The sequence below is a fragment of the Pongo abelii genome, chromosome 12, assembly GCF_028885655.2.
Source record: "Pongo abelii isolate AG06213 chromosome 12, NHGRI_mPonAbe1-v2.0_pri, whole genome shotgun sequence".
In the NCBI taxonomy this organism is placed as follows: domain Eukaryota; kingdom Metazoa; phylum Chordata; class Mammalia; order Primates; family Hominidae; genus Pongo; species Pongo abelii.
The window spans coordinates 125,851,327-125,871,294 of record NC_071997.2 but is presented as its reverse complement, the minus strand read 5'-3'; positions in this window follow the sequence as shown (position 1 = coordinate 125,871,294).

Genomic DNA, 19,968 nt, shown 5'->3' with positions numbered 1-19,968 from the left:
AAAGTCATAAGAAAAAGCACAATCTCCCCGGCTTTTTCAGTCGAAAATGCATTCAATACCAAGTCTCATTTGGTTGCACGTTGGAAGCTGGTCATGACTTTGAAGGAAGAACAGTTTGCCTTTCCCAGGAGATGAAGTCACGAGTGAGTAGGACCTGGTTCCCTGTCCTCAGTTCGGGTCCTGATATGGTTTGGCTGTGTCCCCACCCAAATCTCACCTTGAATTATAACAATCCCCACATGTCAAGGGTGGCACCAGGTGGAGATAATGAACCATGGTGGTGGTTTCCCCATATTGTTCTCGTGATAGTGAATAAGTCTCAGGAGATCTTATGGTTTTATAAATGGGAGTTCCCCTACACAAGCTCGCTTGCCTGCTGCCAAGTAAGACATGACTTTGCTCCTCCTTCACCTTCTGCCATGATTGTGGGTCCTCCCCAGCCATGTGGATGGAACTGTGAGTCAATTAAACCTTTTTTCCTTATAATTGCCTCAGCCTTGGGTATGTCTTTATTAGCAGAGTGAGAACAGACTAATAAGGTCCTCTTCAGTCTCTCGGGGACACACCTGGGGCCTCCTAAAGTATCTTCTGCTCCCAGCCTCCTCCTTTCTCACCAGTCTGTTCCTGGGGCATTCTCTGTTTCCATCTTGTGATGCTTCTGTTAAAAACCATTGAGAGCCTTCTGCTCCCTGTGTGGTTAAATCCAAATTCTTCACCGTTGCCTATATTTCAGTAGCATAAATTCTCTCATATACCTTTAAGGGAATGTAGAGCAACAGTCTTTTGAAAGATGAGCAGATTCTTAGCTCCCTCACTGGCCTCCATGGGGAAGACTTAGGACTCTGTATACCAGCATTGGAGGGGAATGTCGAAGGGAACGGGAGCTCCCAAGGGAGGAAGTGCTAGAATCCCAGTGCTGGCAGGACCACTCAGACCCCGTCTATATTTATAAACAAGGAGAAGCTCAGTGAGGCAGAATGCCTTGGGTGCAGTCTTGAAGCTAGTTTCTGGCAGGGCTTGGACTGAAGTTTGGATCCTCCCTTTTCTTCATCAGTGCCTTAGTACCACACCACACAGACCAATGCAAATGCACGGAGATATCACCGTCTAGTGGCGCAGGCCCGAAGGTGATGATCACACTCCACAGGTGGTAGCAGAGAGGAGCTCCACCCCCTGCAGGAGAAGTCAGAGCAAATTCCTGGAGGAGACGGAATTGGGGTCGGGGATGGAGAGAGCAGGGGGTTGCTCAGAGCACAGATTGGGAGGGAATGCCACCACACAAACACACCCATGCGAGTAAAGCCGCAGACGCTCCAAGAGAGCTTGGCAAACCTTCAGTGCAGAGCTGAGCTCCAGTAGGGTGAGGGGATTGGAGGTGGAGCAGGTGGATGGGGTAGAGCGGTAAAAGACAGAGGGGATGCACTTTTTAAGGTTTAAGCCAGGCTGGAGGATTTCAGGGTAAGGTTCGTGCTGACACAATAAGATATGGGATTTGCCTACGCCACGGTAGCTGCATGGAGGGGAGCTTGGATGCAGAGGGTGAGGGCCAGGACATGAGGTTAGGAAGCCACCAGAAGGAACAGCGAAGAGGAGATGGGGGTCTGTGCCCAACCTGTGGAGTGGAAAGTAACAAGCATCAGTAAAAAGACAGTTGAGGACGGGCGTGGTGGCTCACGCCTGTAATCCTAGCACTTTGGGAGGCCAAGGCGGGCGGATCACCTGAGATCAGGAGTTTGAGACCAGCCTGGCCAACATGGTGGAACCTCGTCTCTACTAAAGATACAAAAATTAGCTGGGCATGGCGGTGGGTGCCTGTAATCCCAGCTACTCGGGAGGCTGAGGCAGGAGAATCGCTTGAATCCAAGAGTGTGGCTCCCAGATGAAGATGTTCTGCCCTGGCTGCTCCACTCCGGTCTGGTCTGGCTGCTTCAACCTCATGGGATCTTCCTGAGCTTAGTGCTGACTTCCAGGAGTATCACTGAATCCCCCAATATTCGGAATAACCCAAGGACACCCTCACCCAGGTATGCCCAATTCTCACTCATATTATTCCTCCGTTAGTCCAGCTTAATTAGAATGCCTAATTGGAAGTAACACAAATACCTCCAAAATGCCCTATTGCCTCTGTAGCTGTGCCCTCGAGAGAGGAAGTCATAAGTTAACAGTCCGTGATGTCACTCAGAAAGCAAGTGGTTTATACCTTGGCATCACCTCACCTTGATTCTGAACCAGAAAAAAAAAAAAAAAACACTGGGCGTGGCAAACATGAGAAAAGGCTGAGATGATGAGGAACCTTTTTCCTTTCTTCTGTGGTGCTTCACTCCACCTGGGAGCTCACTTCCTAGCATCTAACCTGAGGAGCCCCAGCACTTTTCGTTTTCTAATCCTCACAAAAGTGCTACAAATAAATATTATTTTGTGCCCATTTTATAGATCAGAAAACCTAAGTCTCAGTTAAGTTCACCTGCTCACAATGAAAATTAGTGACCCATGAAGCCAGAATATGAGCTGTCCCGTGGCCTCCAAGGATGGTTCTCTCCACTGAATGATTGTGTTGCCTAGTGCCTCTTCTGAAACAGGGCTCTGTAGAGGCAGCGAGGGGTCATTATTTTAAGAGAGAAGCTCAATGTGGCTTAGAAAATGTGTTCTGAGCCTCACCCATGCATGCATCCACCCAGGCTCCCCAGGGACTCTTGCAGTCTGTCCCCAGTCCTGTGTTTCAGAAGGGAAAACTCTGGCTGTGACCCCCATGCTGAGAGCATGTTTTAGGTTTTTGTTGTGACATGGGGTGGGGGGGGGGGTCACTCGTTCACTGAGGACCTTCCTGTTCTCTGGAAATGCTCAGCTTGTATATGAAACAGAAGGATTCCTGCACAGGAGCCCCCCTTTCCAACACACACACATACACCATTTGCATATGTAATATTTAGGCAAAGCTGGGAAGTTTCCTTTATTTCACTTTACAATATTTATTTCATCATTTGTCTTCTTTCTCCTGCACTGCATTAAGTATCTCTTGAAAATGACTTCTGTGAAATACTTCCATATGCATTTAAACTTCTACAACATAATTTTTCAGTTCTTAGTAAAATTGTGAAAGTCAGTTTAGATATTTGCAACTGGTGATAAATTATTTTATCTGATTCCCATGTTATTTTCTTCTCTGGCTGGTATATAATATGAGAGTTGGAAGGAATCGCAATAGGCATCTATCTACCGTTTCTGAAAATGTGGTTTTAGACCAGAAGCATGAGCATTGCCTGAGAATTAGTCATGAATGTAGAATCTCAGCCCCACCTCAGACCTACTGAGTCAGAACCTGGATTTTCAGAAGATCCCCCAGGTGACCAGGATGCACATTATATTAGTTGTTTATTACTGTATAACAAATTAGAAAAAACTTAGTGCCTTTAAATATGTTTATCTCCCAGTTTCCATGGGTCTAACTGGGTTCTCTGCTCAGGGTCTCACAAGGCTGAAAAGATGTCAGCTGGGCTGTGTTTTCATCTGGAGGCTCAATGGGGGAATAATCAGTTTTCAAGTTCTTTCCATTTGTTGGCAGAATTTATTTCATTCTGTATGACTGTGATCTCAATTGTTTGTTGTCATCTGGAGGCCACCCTTGAGTCTTGGAGACTGACTACAGTTCCATGCCATGTGGGTTTCCTCAATATGGATGCTTATTCATCAAATCTGCAAAGAAAATTCATTTCTAGTGTATGATAGCAAGATAAAGGACTATTTGTTTTTGTGGATATATATACATGGTAAGGTACATGGATACGCTTTGGTTAAGAATTAGGCCGAGGCAGATACCCAGACCTGCAAGACTCAGCAGGATTGGTGCACAGGTGCACACCTCCACTTGTTATATAACCTGGTTGTGTAAGCTCATTCTTGGCTTGGAGCCACTGTCATTTGAGAAAGATATAACTGCCCTGCCAATGCCATACAGGTGCTCTTGGGCATGGCTTGACATGGCTGTTGTGCAGGCACTGGTGCCCAGAGAGAGAACCAGAGCTTGTCCATCTTGTAGACAGACAGAGGGGAGCCAGTGCACAGCTCAGCATGGCATGGCACAGCATGGCACAGCATGGCTTGTGCTTGTGCCCAGAGAGAGAAACAGCTAAGCTGCTGACCCTGATGGCAGGGGAGAGCCAGCTGCTGCTGACCCTGAAGGCAGGGGAGAGCCGGCTGCACAGTTGCTTGTGGGAGTGGCCAGCTCAAGCAGTTGAGACAAGGCATACAGTGTGAGAAAGCTCCTGATGAGAGAACAGTGTGAGAGAGCTGTTAATGAGAGACAGCTGCTGAATAAAACAACATTTCGCCTGCCTACGGCCCCCCAAGTGTTCTTTCAGCCATCACCCACTACCCTGGACATAACATTCATATTTATACATGCATACACATACATATACATCCATATATACATACACACAGTGATATATAATCATAGGAGTGACATCTTTGCCTTGGTGAGAAGTTGCAAGTCTTGCCCATGCTCAGGTAAGGGAATTATGTAGGGTATGGGACACAAGAGCTACCCTAGGATTTTTCTGTCATGCAAGTTAAAGTCTGAGAAATAATGGGCAAATCCAGTCTGTTGCCAAATCTCTCATAGGTGCTAGTACCTAAAGCTTTGTGCCACGGTCTGAATGTATGTGTTCCCCCAAATTTATATGTTGGGACATAAGACCCACTGTGATAGTATTAAGGGCTCAAGGGAAGTAGCTAGCCCTTTTTGCCTTCCGTCTCTTCCACCATGAAAGGACCACAGCAAGAGGCACCATCTTGGAGGCAGAGAGCTGTCCTCACCAGAACCACACCTGCCAGTGCCTTGATCTTGGACTTCCCAGCCTCCAGAATTGTGATAAAATAAATTTCTGTTCTTATCAATTACCCAGTCTAAGGTATTTTGTTATAGCAGTACAAGCAGACTAAGACACTTTGCTTCTGTACCAATATTCCTAAGTGACACACCTGGGTTTCTTGCTCCCCTCATTTGCTTTTTAACCACTGTCCCTAACTCCTACACCACCGTTCCACTCAAACCTCTCCTGCTGAAGTCACTAGTGACTTCTCTGCCACCATGCCCTGCAGGTGCTTTTCTCTACTCTTCCTGATAGCTTCTCATCAGCATTGACAGGCTGGAACCTCCTCTTTGAAACGCTCTCTCTTCCTTTACTGTCCTGTAGCTTTCACTCTCCCAGTTTCCTTCCCACCTTTCTGGCAATTTTTTTCTCAGCCTGCTTTGTGCCTTCTCTTCTAAGCTTTGCAAATGATGGAATTATTCAATCCTGAGCCTTGTAGCTCTTCTAAGTGAGCTTTCTTTTCCAGGCAATGCCCCCAACCTACCCAGCTGAAACGGTTTCTCTGAGCTGCAGTCTCACACACTGAATGGTTCATGCTCAGTATCCTCTTGATTTGGTCTCAAAAGTTCTTAAAATTACACCTGCTCCCAAATTAATGTTTGAAACCATTACACCACCTTTAGCCTTCTCCTTCCCTGCAGCTCCATAACTTAGTACTGACACTACCATCCTCTCCACTGTTCCTTCTGAAAACCATTCTTGACACTGACCTTTTTAGCACTCACACATCTAATCTTTCACCAGGTTCTTTCAATTTTACCCCTAAATACCTCCCCAGCATGTTTATATCTTACCATTTGCATGGCCAGGAGAGTCTAAGCAAAGCCATTACCCACTCCTGTGTGGGCTACTGCACAGGTGAGTCTGAAACCCCAGCAGGTACCATTTATCAAGTCTGCACTTTCCCAGACCAAACATTCACAGTTCCAAATTTCATTCATTTCTATGATTCTAAGTTGATTCTCAGGAATTAAACTGAAAATCCCAGGTTTTTTCTTACCGGTGGAGAATGGAGTTCACAAAATCATCCACGGAGCAAAACTAGCACTGTCCTGTGCAGGTCTCTAGGGCTTTCCTCAGAGCAAGTGACTTTCCTTGTCACTTGCTTCCTCTCATTGTCTGGACCTTCCTACCCAGATGCTGGGTGAGCATGCACACTCTGTAACCTACTGACGTCTAGTGAGGGTCCTTACGGAGCCTCTGCTCTGCCCAGTAACTAGTCAGAAGACTATGTGAAGGTTTTATTTCCTTCCCCAGCCATAGCCCAGTGGTTTGCTGGGAATTTCTCACCCATAAAACTGATTTTAGCATTAGAGTTAATGATTTTATTTCTCTGTGGTCTTGGTTCTCTTACAAATTGGGAAGCCTATAAAATGCACTAGCCAGGTGGAGGAGAGCCTCATGGTGGCTGTTCTGATCTCATTATACCCTTTCTGACATGCTCACTGTTGGTCTCCCTTCGAAGGTCTCTCTATGCCAGACTGAACTTGCTTCCTGTCACCCCACACCCACGGTAAGATGTGCCCTCTGTGCTTCCCTTACAACCTAATTTCTCCCATGCTACCATCAATTTCTCAGGCAATTGTGAACCTCCCTCCTTATCTTGGGACATGTCTCTCCTGTGCCACTTATGACTGTTATAGACTGAATTGTGTCATTCCTCCCTCCCCCCAAATTCATATGTCAATGCACTGATTAATCTTAAGTAGTTCAGCCACACACCAACCATCCCTCCTCAGCCCACCCACCATTCTCAATCTGAGGGTATCTTGGCTTTTAACTCTCTTCTAGGTCATTCCAGTTATGGTTCCTGCAGCACTGGCCTTATTCCACTTTTCGGGTTTTCAATATCCTCCCAACAGCATTTCCTGCTGCTGCCCTCAAGTGTTCCCTCCCCTGTGTTAGGGAATCCCCACTACACATTTTGTTCAGTCCTTGGGGCTCACACTTGATTCAGATTCCATGGTCTCCCCCTCCGTTGTGGTCTTCTCTTTCCTCAATACCTACTTTGGAGGCATCTCCTTGTGGCTTCCTTGTTTGTGTATCTCATGCACCTGCTTCCATTGCAGACAGGACAATATTAAATATGTGCAGCAAAAACTCCCCGGCAGTCTGTCTGCCTGGAACAGCATTTCAGCAGCCTCATTTTAGGGCTCTTAGTTCTGTGGAGCCTCCATCTGCTGAGGACCTTCACGTTCCTTGCCAGGGACTGCTGGATCTCACCCCCCGGGGGTCCTGCCAGTCTGGTGTTTATCAGAGAAACTGCCCATACATCAACAGGAGGTGAGAAGAGATGCTTACGGGGGATTATTATACAGCTTTAGTAGTGGAAAATTAGAAGTTTAAAGTTGTCATGCTCTGTCTCTGTGCCATACAGACCTTTCTGTATACCCTATACAACAGATTGAAACAATGAATTGCATTGTACTTATTTACAATAGAGCCTAAGTCATTGATGATTAACCTATTTTTCTAGGTAAAGTCTAGCCCAGCTCTGTTGCAGCACCTGGTACCTCTTAGAGGCTCAATAAATACCTCCTGAGTGAGTGCTCTGTGTTCCATGCCAGATATAAGGTTTAGGGACAGCTTAATGAGGAAGGACTTTGTAATCTGGAGGAAATTGGGGAGTCCTTTGGCAAGGGTGTTGCAGAGGCAGTAAGATGTTAGACAGTCAGGAGACCTGGGATGTCATCCTGAATTCACTTGCTAGCTAGATGCGCTTGGAAATGCACGCCCTTCTCTGATTCTCAAGTTTTTTTAATTTGCCAAATATTAAAGTAACTCCCATCTGATGGCTCTCTTGGATGGTATAAGAATAATGGATGAGGAAGCTACTATTTGCCTTTCATGCAGGAGAGAGGTTCCATTCATCATGTGGAGACTGGAGTTAAGATCTTACAATGCCTAACAATCCTGGAATTATCAAATTCTAGTTGCTGTGCATCAAATTGAATACATTTTAGGTAGCCATACCATCGTCATAATTGCTTGGAGTGAAGAGATAAAAATTGAAAAAAATCTTGCTATATTTTCTCATAGAAATCTGCCCAGGGATCAAATGTTAAGCAGGGATTTATTGGTGGACACAATGTAGTCAGCAAAGAGGCCGGTTGTATTTTGAGAAGCTTCCTGGAGGAAGAGGAACTGGAACTAGGTGTTGAAGGGATGTTCAGGTTTAAACGATAGAGTAGAAGTGAAGAAGTTAATGAATATGGCACTTCTGATATGTGCCAGGTGCTTAATGTCATTTAATCCTCACAACATGAAAGAGGCAAAGATAACTATCATCTTTTTAATGTAAGTACTGACAGTGTGCCAGGCAACAGATAAGTCAATATGATACCTGAGGTAGCTGCCAGGGTAACACAGAGCTCACTCTGAGGACCTAGGGACAGCTCCAAGAGCTGAGACATGAGCAAAAAGTAGGAATTAGATCAGAAATGAAGAAAGAGAAGGAAAGTAATGATCGAGAAAAGGGTGCCCCAAGCCACGAGGATAACATGAGCTATGGCACTCGGTTGTGAAACCACAGGAAGTGTATGGGGGAACGGAAAAAAAAAAAAAAAAAAGCATTATCAGAATGTTGTTAGCTTCTTATTCTGGAAAAAAAAATTGTTTAAACATAGAAATATCTAGAATAGTATAGAAAAATTCTACAAATTGAACATCATAACTATCATCAAATTGTGGCCATCAACTCTCCAACTATATCCATTCATTTTCTAGTCCTTATATTCTAAGGCAAATATCAGATATCTATGATTAATTTCTAAATATTTCTCTAGGTGTTTCTAAAGGATAAAAACTTTTTATTAAACATAGCTCTAATAATATCCCATCTAAAAAAGTTAACAATTTTTTATATCACACATCTCTGGTTAGTGTCTAAATCTCTTCTATTGTTTCAGAGATTTTTATATTGGTTGCTTTTCATCAGAATCCAATAAAGGTGAATGTATTGCAGTTGGTAGACATATATAAATCTCTTTGACTCTATAGGTTTCTTCTCCTATTTTTGTCCTTGCAATGTTTTTGTTAAACAGTTTTTTTTTCTACAGAGCACCCCACATTTTGCATTTTGCCGACCATATACCTGTATGCTGTGATATGCTCCCCTTCTCCTGCATTACCTGTATGTAGGTCCTGGTAGTTACCTGGCTATATGTATAGCGAGTCTATCTAGAGGGGCATTTAAAGAACTTGGAGTGGGAGCTTTTTAACATGGATTGAGAGAGGGTGAGGTGAAAAACCCGTTTAAAAAAATACTGTGGATGGGCTGGGCACCGTGGCTCACGCCTGTAATCCCAGCACTTTGGGAGGCTGAGGCAGGCAGATCATGAAGTCAAGAGATCAAGACCATCCTGGCTAACACGGTGAAACCCCATCTCTACTAAAAATACAAAAAATTAGCCAGGCATGGTGGTGGGTGCCTGTAGTCCCAGCTACTTGGGAGGCTGAGGCAGGAGTATGGCATGAACCTGGGAGGTGGAGCTTCAGTGAGCTGAGATCATGCCACTGCACTCCAGCCTGGGTGACAGAGCGAGACTCCGCCTCAAAAGAAAAAAAAATGTTACTGGGGATGTATCAGAATAATCCTGTAGAGGATTAACCAAAGGCTTCAGCTTTCAGTATGTCCTGTTCTGTGCCATGCCCCGTGTTCCCCTCCCACCCACTTCCTGAGTCAGGCAGCAAGGGCGTCTATGCTCATGTTGTCTGGTAGGGTTATTACATCAAACATGCAGGGAGAAACAAAAGAGTCAAGTGTCAGCTTTCATGTTTTAGAAGAGACTTTTGATGAAGATGCAGAGTGACCAGTATAGAGTGAACCCTGGGGACCAGCTGGAGGCAGATAGCTCAAGCCACACCAGAAGGTCCAGGTGCCAACAACCAGAGTCCAGCAGTTAAGGAGAAATCTCAATAAACTCTAATGATGACAGATGCTGAGCACTGAGAACCCAGCACTTTCCTTCTCAGTGCTTTGGTGCTGGAGAACTTACACCAACTCAGAGGAGAAAGGGTGAGAGAGAAGCACTAAGCCAACTGAAAATCCTTGATTTGCTTGTTTAACATGAATTACTTAAAATTTAATTTTCTTCTCTTGAGTGAAAGTGGCGCTGCAGGTAGAAAAATAGTTATGTTGTTGTGGACATCTGAACCCACATAAGGGCTTATTTGTGTAGCTGTTTATACTTATAGTCTTAAAATGCTGTCATAGGAAAATAGCACATTCAAATTAATATTCCCCCTCATGTCAGTGTCTTGAAATGTTATCCATGTTCTGGAAGTTTCAGCCATCAGAATGAATCTTCTAGAGTGAATCTACTGCTAAACATAGTTCCACCAGTTGTGCCTCCTCTTTCTCCTTCATCTCCTCCTCTCACTTCTCTTCCTTATGTTTCTCTTTTTTCTGCCCCTTCTCTTGGCACTTTCCTCAAAACATTTGAAAGTTGAAATAAGACATAATCCTGATCTTTTTTTTCCTAATCTAAGGTTTCCAGATGGATTATGCTGGCGTTCTGCTTTCCCAGAAAGATTTCCAGAGCTGAGAGGGGCAGGAAAGAGCACATGTGCTGTTCCAAGCTGTCTGTTGCCTCTGTGTGGCCATCTGTCATTTTCTTCAGGCACACGATGACCTGCAGGGCTGGATCTTGCTTTTGTTACCTTCAAATCCTGAAGGATTCAGACAGACTAACATTCCAATGCCCTTTATAACCTTTCCCCCTGGCAAAACTTCAGCCAGAATAAACCAAAAATGAAATGGAGAGAAAGATCACTGCATCTTTCTGGATCCCCAAATTTCCATTCCAGATTTAGGGCTGATGTTTCCAGCTCATGGTCCCTAACCACATCGTTGTCACCCATGGTTTCCCAGACCACACCAGAGATGCGTAGCATTCCCTTACTCTCTTCTCACCTGCAAGAATTTATAACCTCTTCCGAGACCCACTCAGATGCACCATCTTACATAGGGCCTTTCCTGTGCAGTCATCCACCTGACCCCATCACCCCTGCAACCCCTGCAGTCTTTTCTTTTTCTTATGCTCTAGTAGCACGTGGTCAGATCAGCATGCCGACACTTGTGTTGAACTGCAAATACCTGTGTATTCCTTTTTGGCATGTAGTTTCCTTGAGAGGAGATGGGACCTGAGTCTAATAGTTTGTTTTTGCTAGTGTCTAGTAGGTGGCACCAAATGATTTCTAGAAGGCTGGATGGAACCTATGGAATCAAAGGGAAATAAAGCAACATTTTGATGACCTGGGCTCTGCTATGGTAGTGGCCCAAGTGTTTCTACTCTGCTCACCCCTGACATTTATGTGAGCTGTCCATGGATATAAAAAAGCTGCTATGATTTCAGACCTGAGCTTCACCATCAGGTCCAAATTAATTCCCGACGTCCAGGCAAAAGAGGAACATGGCACTCTGACAACTCACCCCAAGCTTATTTGTGTAAATATTTTTGCTGCACAGTTTTATGTCTCCGAGTTGGTTTCTGACTTCCAATGTCAGCACAGAGCTCTCATGGGAGCCTAGCATTCCCACCAGGCTTCAGCTGAATATTTATGAATGTTCCGTAGTAGATATTTTCTATTGTTCCTGGAAGACTTTTATTATTTAGAGAGCAATTAATCATATTCTGAGGGAAAATGGAGGAGCCAAGTCACATGGCAAGGGTTATGATGTTTTTTTTTTTTTTTATTCCAAGATGAGCAAAATAATCTCAGCCAAGGCTTTCTCAAAGATTTGCCTGTCTCCCGTGTCTATGTGCACACATTTCTATGGGCCACGTTTCCATCACAAGCAGCCAGCTTAAAAATAGGGCTTAGGCAAGTCTTCTGCTGTCAGAATTGCTGACCATTGGCACACCACTCTTTAGGGCCTATGATTTAGGCTGAATGCTGAGGCCTAGAACTACATCTTACATTTGCTTTGGTAACGATGGCATTGCTTTTTAAATTACTCAACACAAGAATGAGAAATATTTATAGTTTTTAGAGGATAATATAAGGAGGGATGAATATTTTGTTGAGTGCTTATTATGTTCTTTAGATATGTTATTTGATAGACATTACCTATAATATATTGTATGTACTGTAAATAATATATGAGAGCATTTTTCCCATTTTACTCTGATACACAGAAAAGAGGTAAGAGATGATGTGTGAGTTTGTTATTGATAAGTAACTCATCATTCCAAAATCCAGTTGCTTAAAACACTGAGCATTTGTTATTGTCCATGAGCAGTTCTAATGGGCAGTTCTAATCTCAGCAGAGATAACTCAGGCACCTGTGACCAGCTCGGGGTGGGCTGGGTACCTGGTTCTGCTGATTGGGGCTGGGCGATCATTGTGTCTTGAGCTTTGGCTGGAACAATTGGACTAACTTGGCTCTGTTTCATGCAGTTTCTAATTTCCAGCAGGTTTGGCAGGAATTGTCTTCAGTGCAGCCTGAGCAGAGGTACGAGAAAGAGCAGAAACATGCATGGTCTCTTGAGGTCTGGGCTTGAAACTTACATCTTAATTCTGCTGAGTTTTGTGTTGGTGGTGGTTGTGTTTTTGTTTTTGCTTTTTGCCGAAGAAAATCTCAAGACTGGGACTGAGTTAAAAATGAAGTACATTCTTCCTCTAGCTGGGAGTTCCTGCAAAGACCCCTTGCAAAGGTTGTGAATAACGGAGGTCATGTAATCAAGTACAGATGTGTCTTGAGAAATTGTACTGGGTGCTAAAAAAAAAGGAATAGAAAGAGGGCCTTCAATATCAATAGAGAAAGGTCACAAAAGACATTGCATTGTAGTAGCAGGGACATTATAGCCCCAAGGTAAAATTGATAATAGACAGTGAAGGAAGAGAGCCAGATAAAGTTTGCTCACCACTGATACTGGAGCAGGATGGACCAGAGGAAAGAAAGCAGAGGCATTTATCCAGCTTCTCTGAGTCCCTGATAACGTGGAAGTCTCTCCCCTGCCCAGGGAACTGGCTGATTGATCCTTAATCAGCTCAAATATTGAACTTCTGGTTCCTCTGCATGTTGGGATGCTCACATTACAAATTTGATAGTTTCCAGTGAGCACCAGTGAACCCATCAATCCTCTCCTTTCTCTAGAAACTCTTCTTTTGGTGGAACAAAACATACAGTAAGAAGACAAAACAATAAAAATTTATTAGAAATATTTTTGACCTGAGTACTGAGGAAAAAAAATGTTTGACAGTTATCCAGAGGCTAAGTTTTAGGCAGGTAAGAGGCATGATTAGCATTGCAGCTGGGGAGGAGGACACCTAGTCTGAATGCTAACACTGGATTAGAGGGCAAAACCTAGATTTGGTGGTAATCCAGGTAAGAAATTATGAAGCTCCTAACACAGCATTGGCAGTTTGTTTGAAGAAAAGGCTCCTAACCACAGCATTGGCAGTTTGTTTGAAGAAAAGGCTCCTAACCACAGCATTGGCAGTTTGTTTGAAGAAAAGAGGACATATTTAAGAGATGCTTACAGAATAGACCTTGGAAGTTGCTTTTGTGTAGAGATTTGGAGGTTACGGGGAGAAATAAGCAGCTCTCTGGATTTTGTCTCCAGACCCTGGATGAATGTTGACAGCTTCCAGGGAATGGTTGATACAGGAGGAAGAGTTAGATGGGAGTGATTATGGGTTTAGTTTACAGACAGGTAGAGCTTGATTTGCACACTTGGAACTTAGTGGAAATGTCCAAAGTTCAGGTAAATATAAGAGAACAAAGCTTAGGAAAGTAATTAGGGTGGGACCTTAATTTTAGAGCCTTTGTGGTAAAGATGAACAGAAATAAGGATATGGGAGTCAAAGAGGTGTTTGAGAGAGAGAGTTATACCAAAGGAGAAGAGGCTCAAGGCAACATTAAAGGATGGGCAAAAAAAGAGCAGCCACAGAAGGCACACTCAGAAGTGGCCCAAGCAGTAGAGGGAAAAAATGGGAGTAGAGAGCAAAATGTTGCAGAAAGGAAGAAATGTTCTAATGTCTAATGCTCCAGATAATTCAATATCTTTCTGAAAGTACCCATTACCAATGGCAATAAGGAGATCATTCGTGATCTTGACAAATTACGCTTCATGAAATATGCCTTAGTCCATTTTCTGTTGCTATAATAGACTATCACATAGTGGGTAATTTATTAAGAAAAGTTTATTTAGCTCATAGTTCTGGGGGGTGGGAAGTCCAAGAGCATGGCACCAGCATCTGTTGAGGGGTACCCATGGTGGAAAGTGGAAGGCAGAAGTGAAATGTGAGTACATGAGACAGAGAGACACAACAGGGGCTGGACTAGCTTTATAACAAACCAGGCTTGGGATAACTAACCTGCTTCCACAATAACGATATTAATTAGTTTATGAGGGTTTTGCTGCATAACCTAAACACCTCTAATCAGGCCCCACATCTCAACACTGTTGCATTGCATTGTGGATTAGGTTTCCTGTGCATGAACTTTTGGAGGACACATTAAAATCATAGCAGATGAGAAAGAAGAAAACCAGAGACTAGGAGGCAGGGTTTGCCAAACATGCTTTGAAGATGTTTGAATGATGAAATGGAGAAAGAGCACTACCAAAGAGGAAAACTTCTTTTTAAGAAAAATAAGGTGAAAGGGATTTAAGAGCATTTAAATGCTGATAATAAGGAACCAAGAATAAGCAGGGGATATCTTGGAGTGAGGGGGCTTCAGGAAGAGGAGAACTCTTCTACTGTGACTCCAGGGGGAGGCTAACCCAAGAAGGGACAGGTGAACTAGTAGGCAGTGCCAAAGGAAAGTTAAGGAGTTTCTGTCTCAAGGCTTTCAGAACCACTGAAGTACAGGGAAGAGTTCTGTGGTTTCAGTCATGGAGGGAAATGAACAATGAGCACAGACCAACACAGGCTGTAGATTAAGGAAGATTCTGGTAATGACTTTGATAGACTTTCAGGAGGATGGGAAAAGGGGAGACTGAAGTTGTCTAGAAGTAAGGAAGGATAAAAGGTAGTATTTGAGCTTCGCCTTGACACGTGAATAAACAGATCTCAGCTTTCTATAAATTGTAATTGAGGATGAAAGGAATATTCACATGGATCCCAGAAAGTTCTAAGCAGCCCTGAAGACAAACCTGGAGGTAGCCAGGTAGGCAGAACCCCTTCAAGTCACTTGCATCAGATTAAATCACCAAGCCCTGAGAACTCAGGGCAGTAGTAGATCTTTTCTGGCCATCATAGATAAATAAAACTTTCTGTGACAATCTACATTCTGAGACAGCTCTGTGATAAAGTGAGCCTACAATAATAGTGCAGTGATAATTCTAGCTAATGTTTATAGGTTGTCTATTATGTGCTAGGTACCACTCTGAGCATTTTCCATGTGTTGACTTATGTAATTCTTATAACATTCTGATGAGGTAGGTACCATTATTCTTCTTAAAACTGTTCTTAAGTTTATATTTCTTTTGTCCAAAAAGGATTTAGATCAACACTGGAATTCCTTGGTTCCAAATCCAAATTCCTGGAGAAAAACTCTGATTCCTGAAACAAACTGATCAAATGCCTTCCTCTGGCCCCATCAACTGAAGTCAGGGCCTGGAGCTATTGTAAAATGACTGCTTCCATATTGACTATGGCAGATAGGGAGAGTTTAGAGAGGCAGGTTCCTCAAAAGTGGGATGGGGTTGACAAAGATTCTTTCCTTGGCCAAACTTTTGTGGAAAAAGGATGCTGGAAAAGAAATATTATCTTTTGCTGCCAAAACTGGCTGAGATTGGACAGATTCTTTTATAAAGTTTTACTAAAATTAGGTTTAGTATTAATTGTACACTAGTGCGGAACTAGAATTTGGTCTTTTCCATTAAAATTATATGAAAATGCATGTCACAGAAATAGCCAAATATCTTTGGCAATCGCATAATTATCATAATGAACTCTCTTCATATTTTTAAGCATGGCCATATGGCCATTTTAAATCTTTTGTTATTTATGGCCAGTTATTATTTTACTTTGGTTCTTCTCTGAAAGCATTTGAAATCAGCTACAGTCCAAAATTGCTTCTTCTTCAAAGATATTCATGGAAAAGACTACAAAAGTTACTTTAAAAATACAGGCTTCTGCTGAAAACTTGAAGATCACACCAGTGGACTGGGTAAGAATTTGCAGAACTCTAATGAAGAAACCTATGGCTTCATGAAAGTTCTATCCCAAGCTCAAGAATAAGAATTACATGGAACTGAATGAACTGATGAGGACAATATTTTAGTGACTTTTTGTTTGAAACATTGCTGGTTCTTTAATATTTTGTTTTCCAAATTTAAGAAAAGTTTTTCTCTCTCTCTTTTTTTTTTCTTTCTTTTTGAGATGGAGTCTCACTCTGTTGCCCAGGCTGGAGTGCAGTGGCTGGATCTCAGCTCACTACAAGCTCCGCCTCCTGAGTTTACGCCATTCTCCTGCCTCAGCCTCCTGAGTAGCTGGGACTACAGGCGCCCACCATCACGCCCAGCTAATTTTTTGTATTTTTAGTAGAGACGGGGTTTCACCGTGTTAGCCAAGATGGTCTTGATCTCCTGACCTCGTGATCCGCCCACCTCAGCCTCCCAAAGTGCTGGGATTACAGGCGTCAGCCACCATGCCCGGCCAAGTTTTTCTCTTTTATCTTAAGCTATCTATAGCTTAGAACAATTTGGTAATGTATTCCTTTGTGAATAAAGAAGAAATAATTACTTTTTCCTCCTACCTGATCCCTCTGGAATTAGAAGACTATTAGTAAACATTTTTATTTTATGGTAATGTAGTTATTTGCATATGTGCAGTAAGACTATGTTCTCCTTGTAACAGTACACAATTGAAAACACTGGATATATTATGAAGGCCTTAACTGGAATGTTGTATCTTCAGATATGACCAGACGACTTTAAGAAACTAAGGTTGACTTTATGGAGTCCATAAAGCCTCTTGGAAAAAAATTATCGCCATGGTGTGTTGCATACTTGGTTCACTTACATAGTTTTCTTCCAGGTAAATAAAGAGTGTCACTTCCTGGCAGGCCTAGGAACCCCAGGATATTTTGGAGACCTATAAAAGGGATATTTACTCAAATCCCTAAGTATTTCAGAAACAGCCTGAGAGCAAGTCCTTGGCTTTGCTTTCTAGTTTTAAAAGGCTTTTAACTGTTTAGTCTGAGATTCCCCTAAAAGTTCCAGGAAAGCAAACTCAAAAAGAGCCTAGGTGGTCAATCATTATTTTTGCTGCATTTATACAAATAATCAGGCCAAGTTAATGAGACTAAACTTATTTTGCAAGCAAATCAGTCTTTGCTTATTTTTGGTAGGAATGGGGGTGAATGGACAGAGAGAAATTATGTTTCAGAAGAAAACTATAGCACACCTCTTATTGAATTTTAGCCCTGCTCATTGTTTTTGTGGTTTTCTGATTTGTCTACACACTGGACTGGATCCTGAATTCTCCAAGTTTCCTCCAAAATCTGGCAACCACACTCCAGACTAATATTTCCAATTTTCTCCAACCCTTCTGACTTGGAATCATTAAAATTAAAACTGCTCCTTTCCTGGAGCCCCAAAAGCTGAAGCTGGAGGACTTGATACAGACATCAGAGAGATCACCACAATAGCTCAGGTGTAGACAACCTTCGTGGCATTAAAAATGAAAACTAGGAAGGTCTATCAGCTTGCCACTGCCTGCTCCCACTCCACTTGAAGAGGCTTCAAGCGCAGTGTTTAGAAATCTTTTTGATTGGCTGCCCTCTGGACTCAGAAACTGAGTTTCCAACTATTAATCTTTTTTTCCATTAAAAAAATCCCCTCATTAAATGCCTGACTGCTAGTACCATCCAGTCTGTTGGAACTATCAAGTCCCAACAGGTGACTCAGTGGGTCCTTAGTGAACAAAAGGTGACCACATGAGAAAATGGAGTTACAGCGTTCAAAAGAAAGAAGAATGTCTCTCCTTTCCTTGAACAAGAGGAAGGACTAACAAAAACTCCTTGTTTGGCCAAACTGTAGCCAGTCACCTGAAGCTTCTCCTATGTCTACCTGTGTACTGCCTTGTAAAGTCCAGTTTGGGCCAAGAACCCTGCTAAGTCAGTTTATCAAGAACTCCCCCACCCTTGATATCTGATTCAGTATTTTCAATATATGACCAAGTTTCTCATTGTCCATCATCCCCAGGTAATGTCTGATCACCATGGCCTGTTTTCAGCAAGAATCCTGTTAGATTTCTTTAGCCAGAATCCCTTCACCCTCACCCCTGATATCTCCTCGTAGTAATTTTCTATTTAGTGGTCCCCACCCTGTTCCTTGGCTATAAATTCCCACTTACCAGTGCTGTGCTTGGAGTTGGGCCCAATCTCTCTTCCCTGTTGCAAAATCCCTTTGCAGTGGTCCCTCTATTGTGATGTGATTTACACAAGTATCATTGAGTAAGCTTTTCTGTGCTTTAACAAGTATCATTGAGTAAGGTTTTCTTTAACAGGGCGATGCCATCTTAGAGAAATGCATTCTCCATAATATTGAATCTGAGTGCCATCTGTAAGAGGTGGGTTGTTTATAACACATTTTAAAGAGAAGAAGATTAATACAGAGTAATTCATTTGGGTAGTGGCACCGTGAAACTTTATAGTGAAAATAGTGGTAGGATCTAATGATTGGCTTTCGGGCATTATAGAAGAAAGAAGAATCAAAAGTGGGTTGAGCTTCAGATCCCTCTGGCCGAGAGGATGGTGCTGCTAACAGAAACAATAAGCAGAAGAAGCAGAAAAAGAGGGTGATAGCAGTGATTTTGAGCATTGATATGTTCATCCAGGTTGAGGCCATCAGAGGAGAGGAACAGCATTTCAAAATGGCAGACCACACTGGAGACTCCGAGTCAGACAAAAGCCAGGCTGAAGATGCCAGCCCAAGGGCTGGGGGTTTTACTGAGCATAACAGAAGCAGCTGGGTATGAGTGAGGAAACAGAAGTAGAACAATGAGAGATGGCAGATAGAGACAGGGACTGAGATTTCAAGTTCTAAGAGAGAATGATCTTGGAGGATGCCATCAAAGCAAAGTCACAGATAATGTGGAGATGGCCATGAAGAGTCTAGGACCCAAGGGGCTTGCATAGACCTGAGTATCATTGTCCCATATGCTGAAGTCACCATACACACACCTAAGTGGGGGCTGCCTGGCACCTCCTGGGTTCCAGCCTCCGAGGTGAGTGCGTTTTCACAGATTATTACAGTGCCTTTATCTTCACAGCAATCCTGAAAGGTAGCTTTTATCTGTATTTCACAGCTGAGGAACCTGGAAACTGAGACAGTAACTTGCCCTAAGTCAATAGTAGCCCAGCAAGGAAGCCAATCAGCTCAGTCAGCCTCCAAAGCCTGTGATTTCACATGGGGCTTGTCCAGATGCACATGGTAGGTGTTGAGTTGGGGACAGCTGTGTGGGAGGGTAACTCAGCACATCAAATGTAGAGGCTCTGGCCACCCTCCCATTGCCTCCCACTGTCTCCTGCATGACCAGGAGGACCGTGCCACAGCCTCCAGGGTTGGCTGGGACTGGCTGTTTCATCTGTGTGGCCAACAGATTTCTATCTTAATTTTTAGCAACAAATTAATCCTATTTTGAGAACAAGCTTGAGCACCAGAGGGCTATCTGGTTGGAAGTTTTTCTGCCAGGCATTATTTTTCTCATAACATCATTCCAGCATTGCCTATTTTCCCTTCTGAGTGGCTTCAATACCTTCATTTCCTTCAAATTCTCTCTCTCCATCCCCTGTCTCTTTGTTGTTGTTGATTTCTGTATCACTTGCTCCCTCTCATTCATATTCCCATCTTTCCCGCTCCTTCTCTTTCATCTTCTCTCTGCCTCTTTTGTTCTTATTTGGGCAGCTTAAAATACAACACTTTTTAATGAATCTCTATCCATTTGTAAATAAACACAAGGTAATCACTTATGTTTTATTCCCTCCCAAATTTTGGAGGGTTGAGCACAGGGAATTTGAGTTTAGGGAGATGAGAACTCAGGCTCAGGCTTATACTAGAGAAGCTTATGTAAAAAGCCCTCAATAAGATGGTAAAGACACAAGTTCTAACTAGAAGTATCCTAACACCCCAGAGATTAA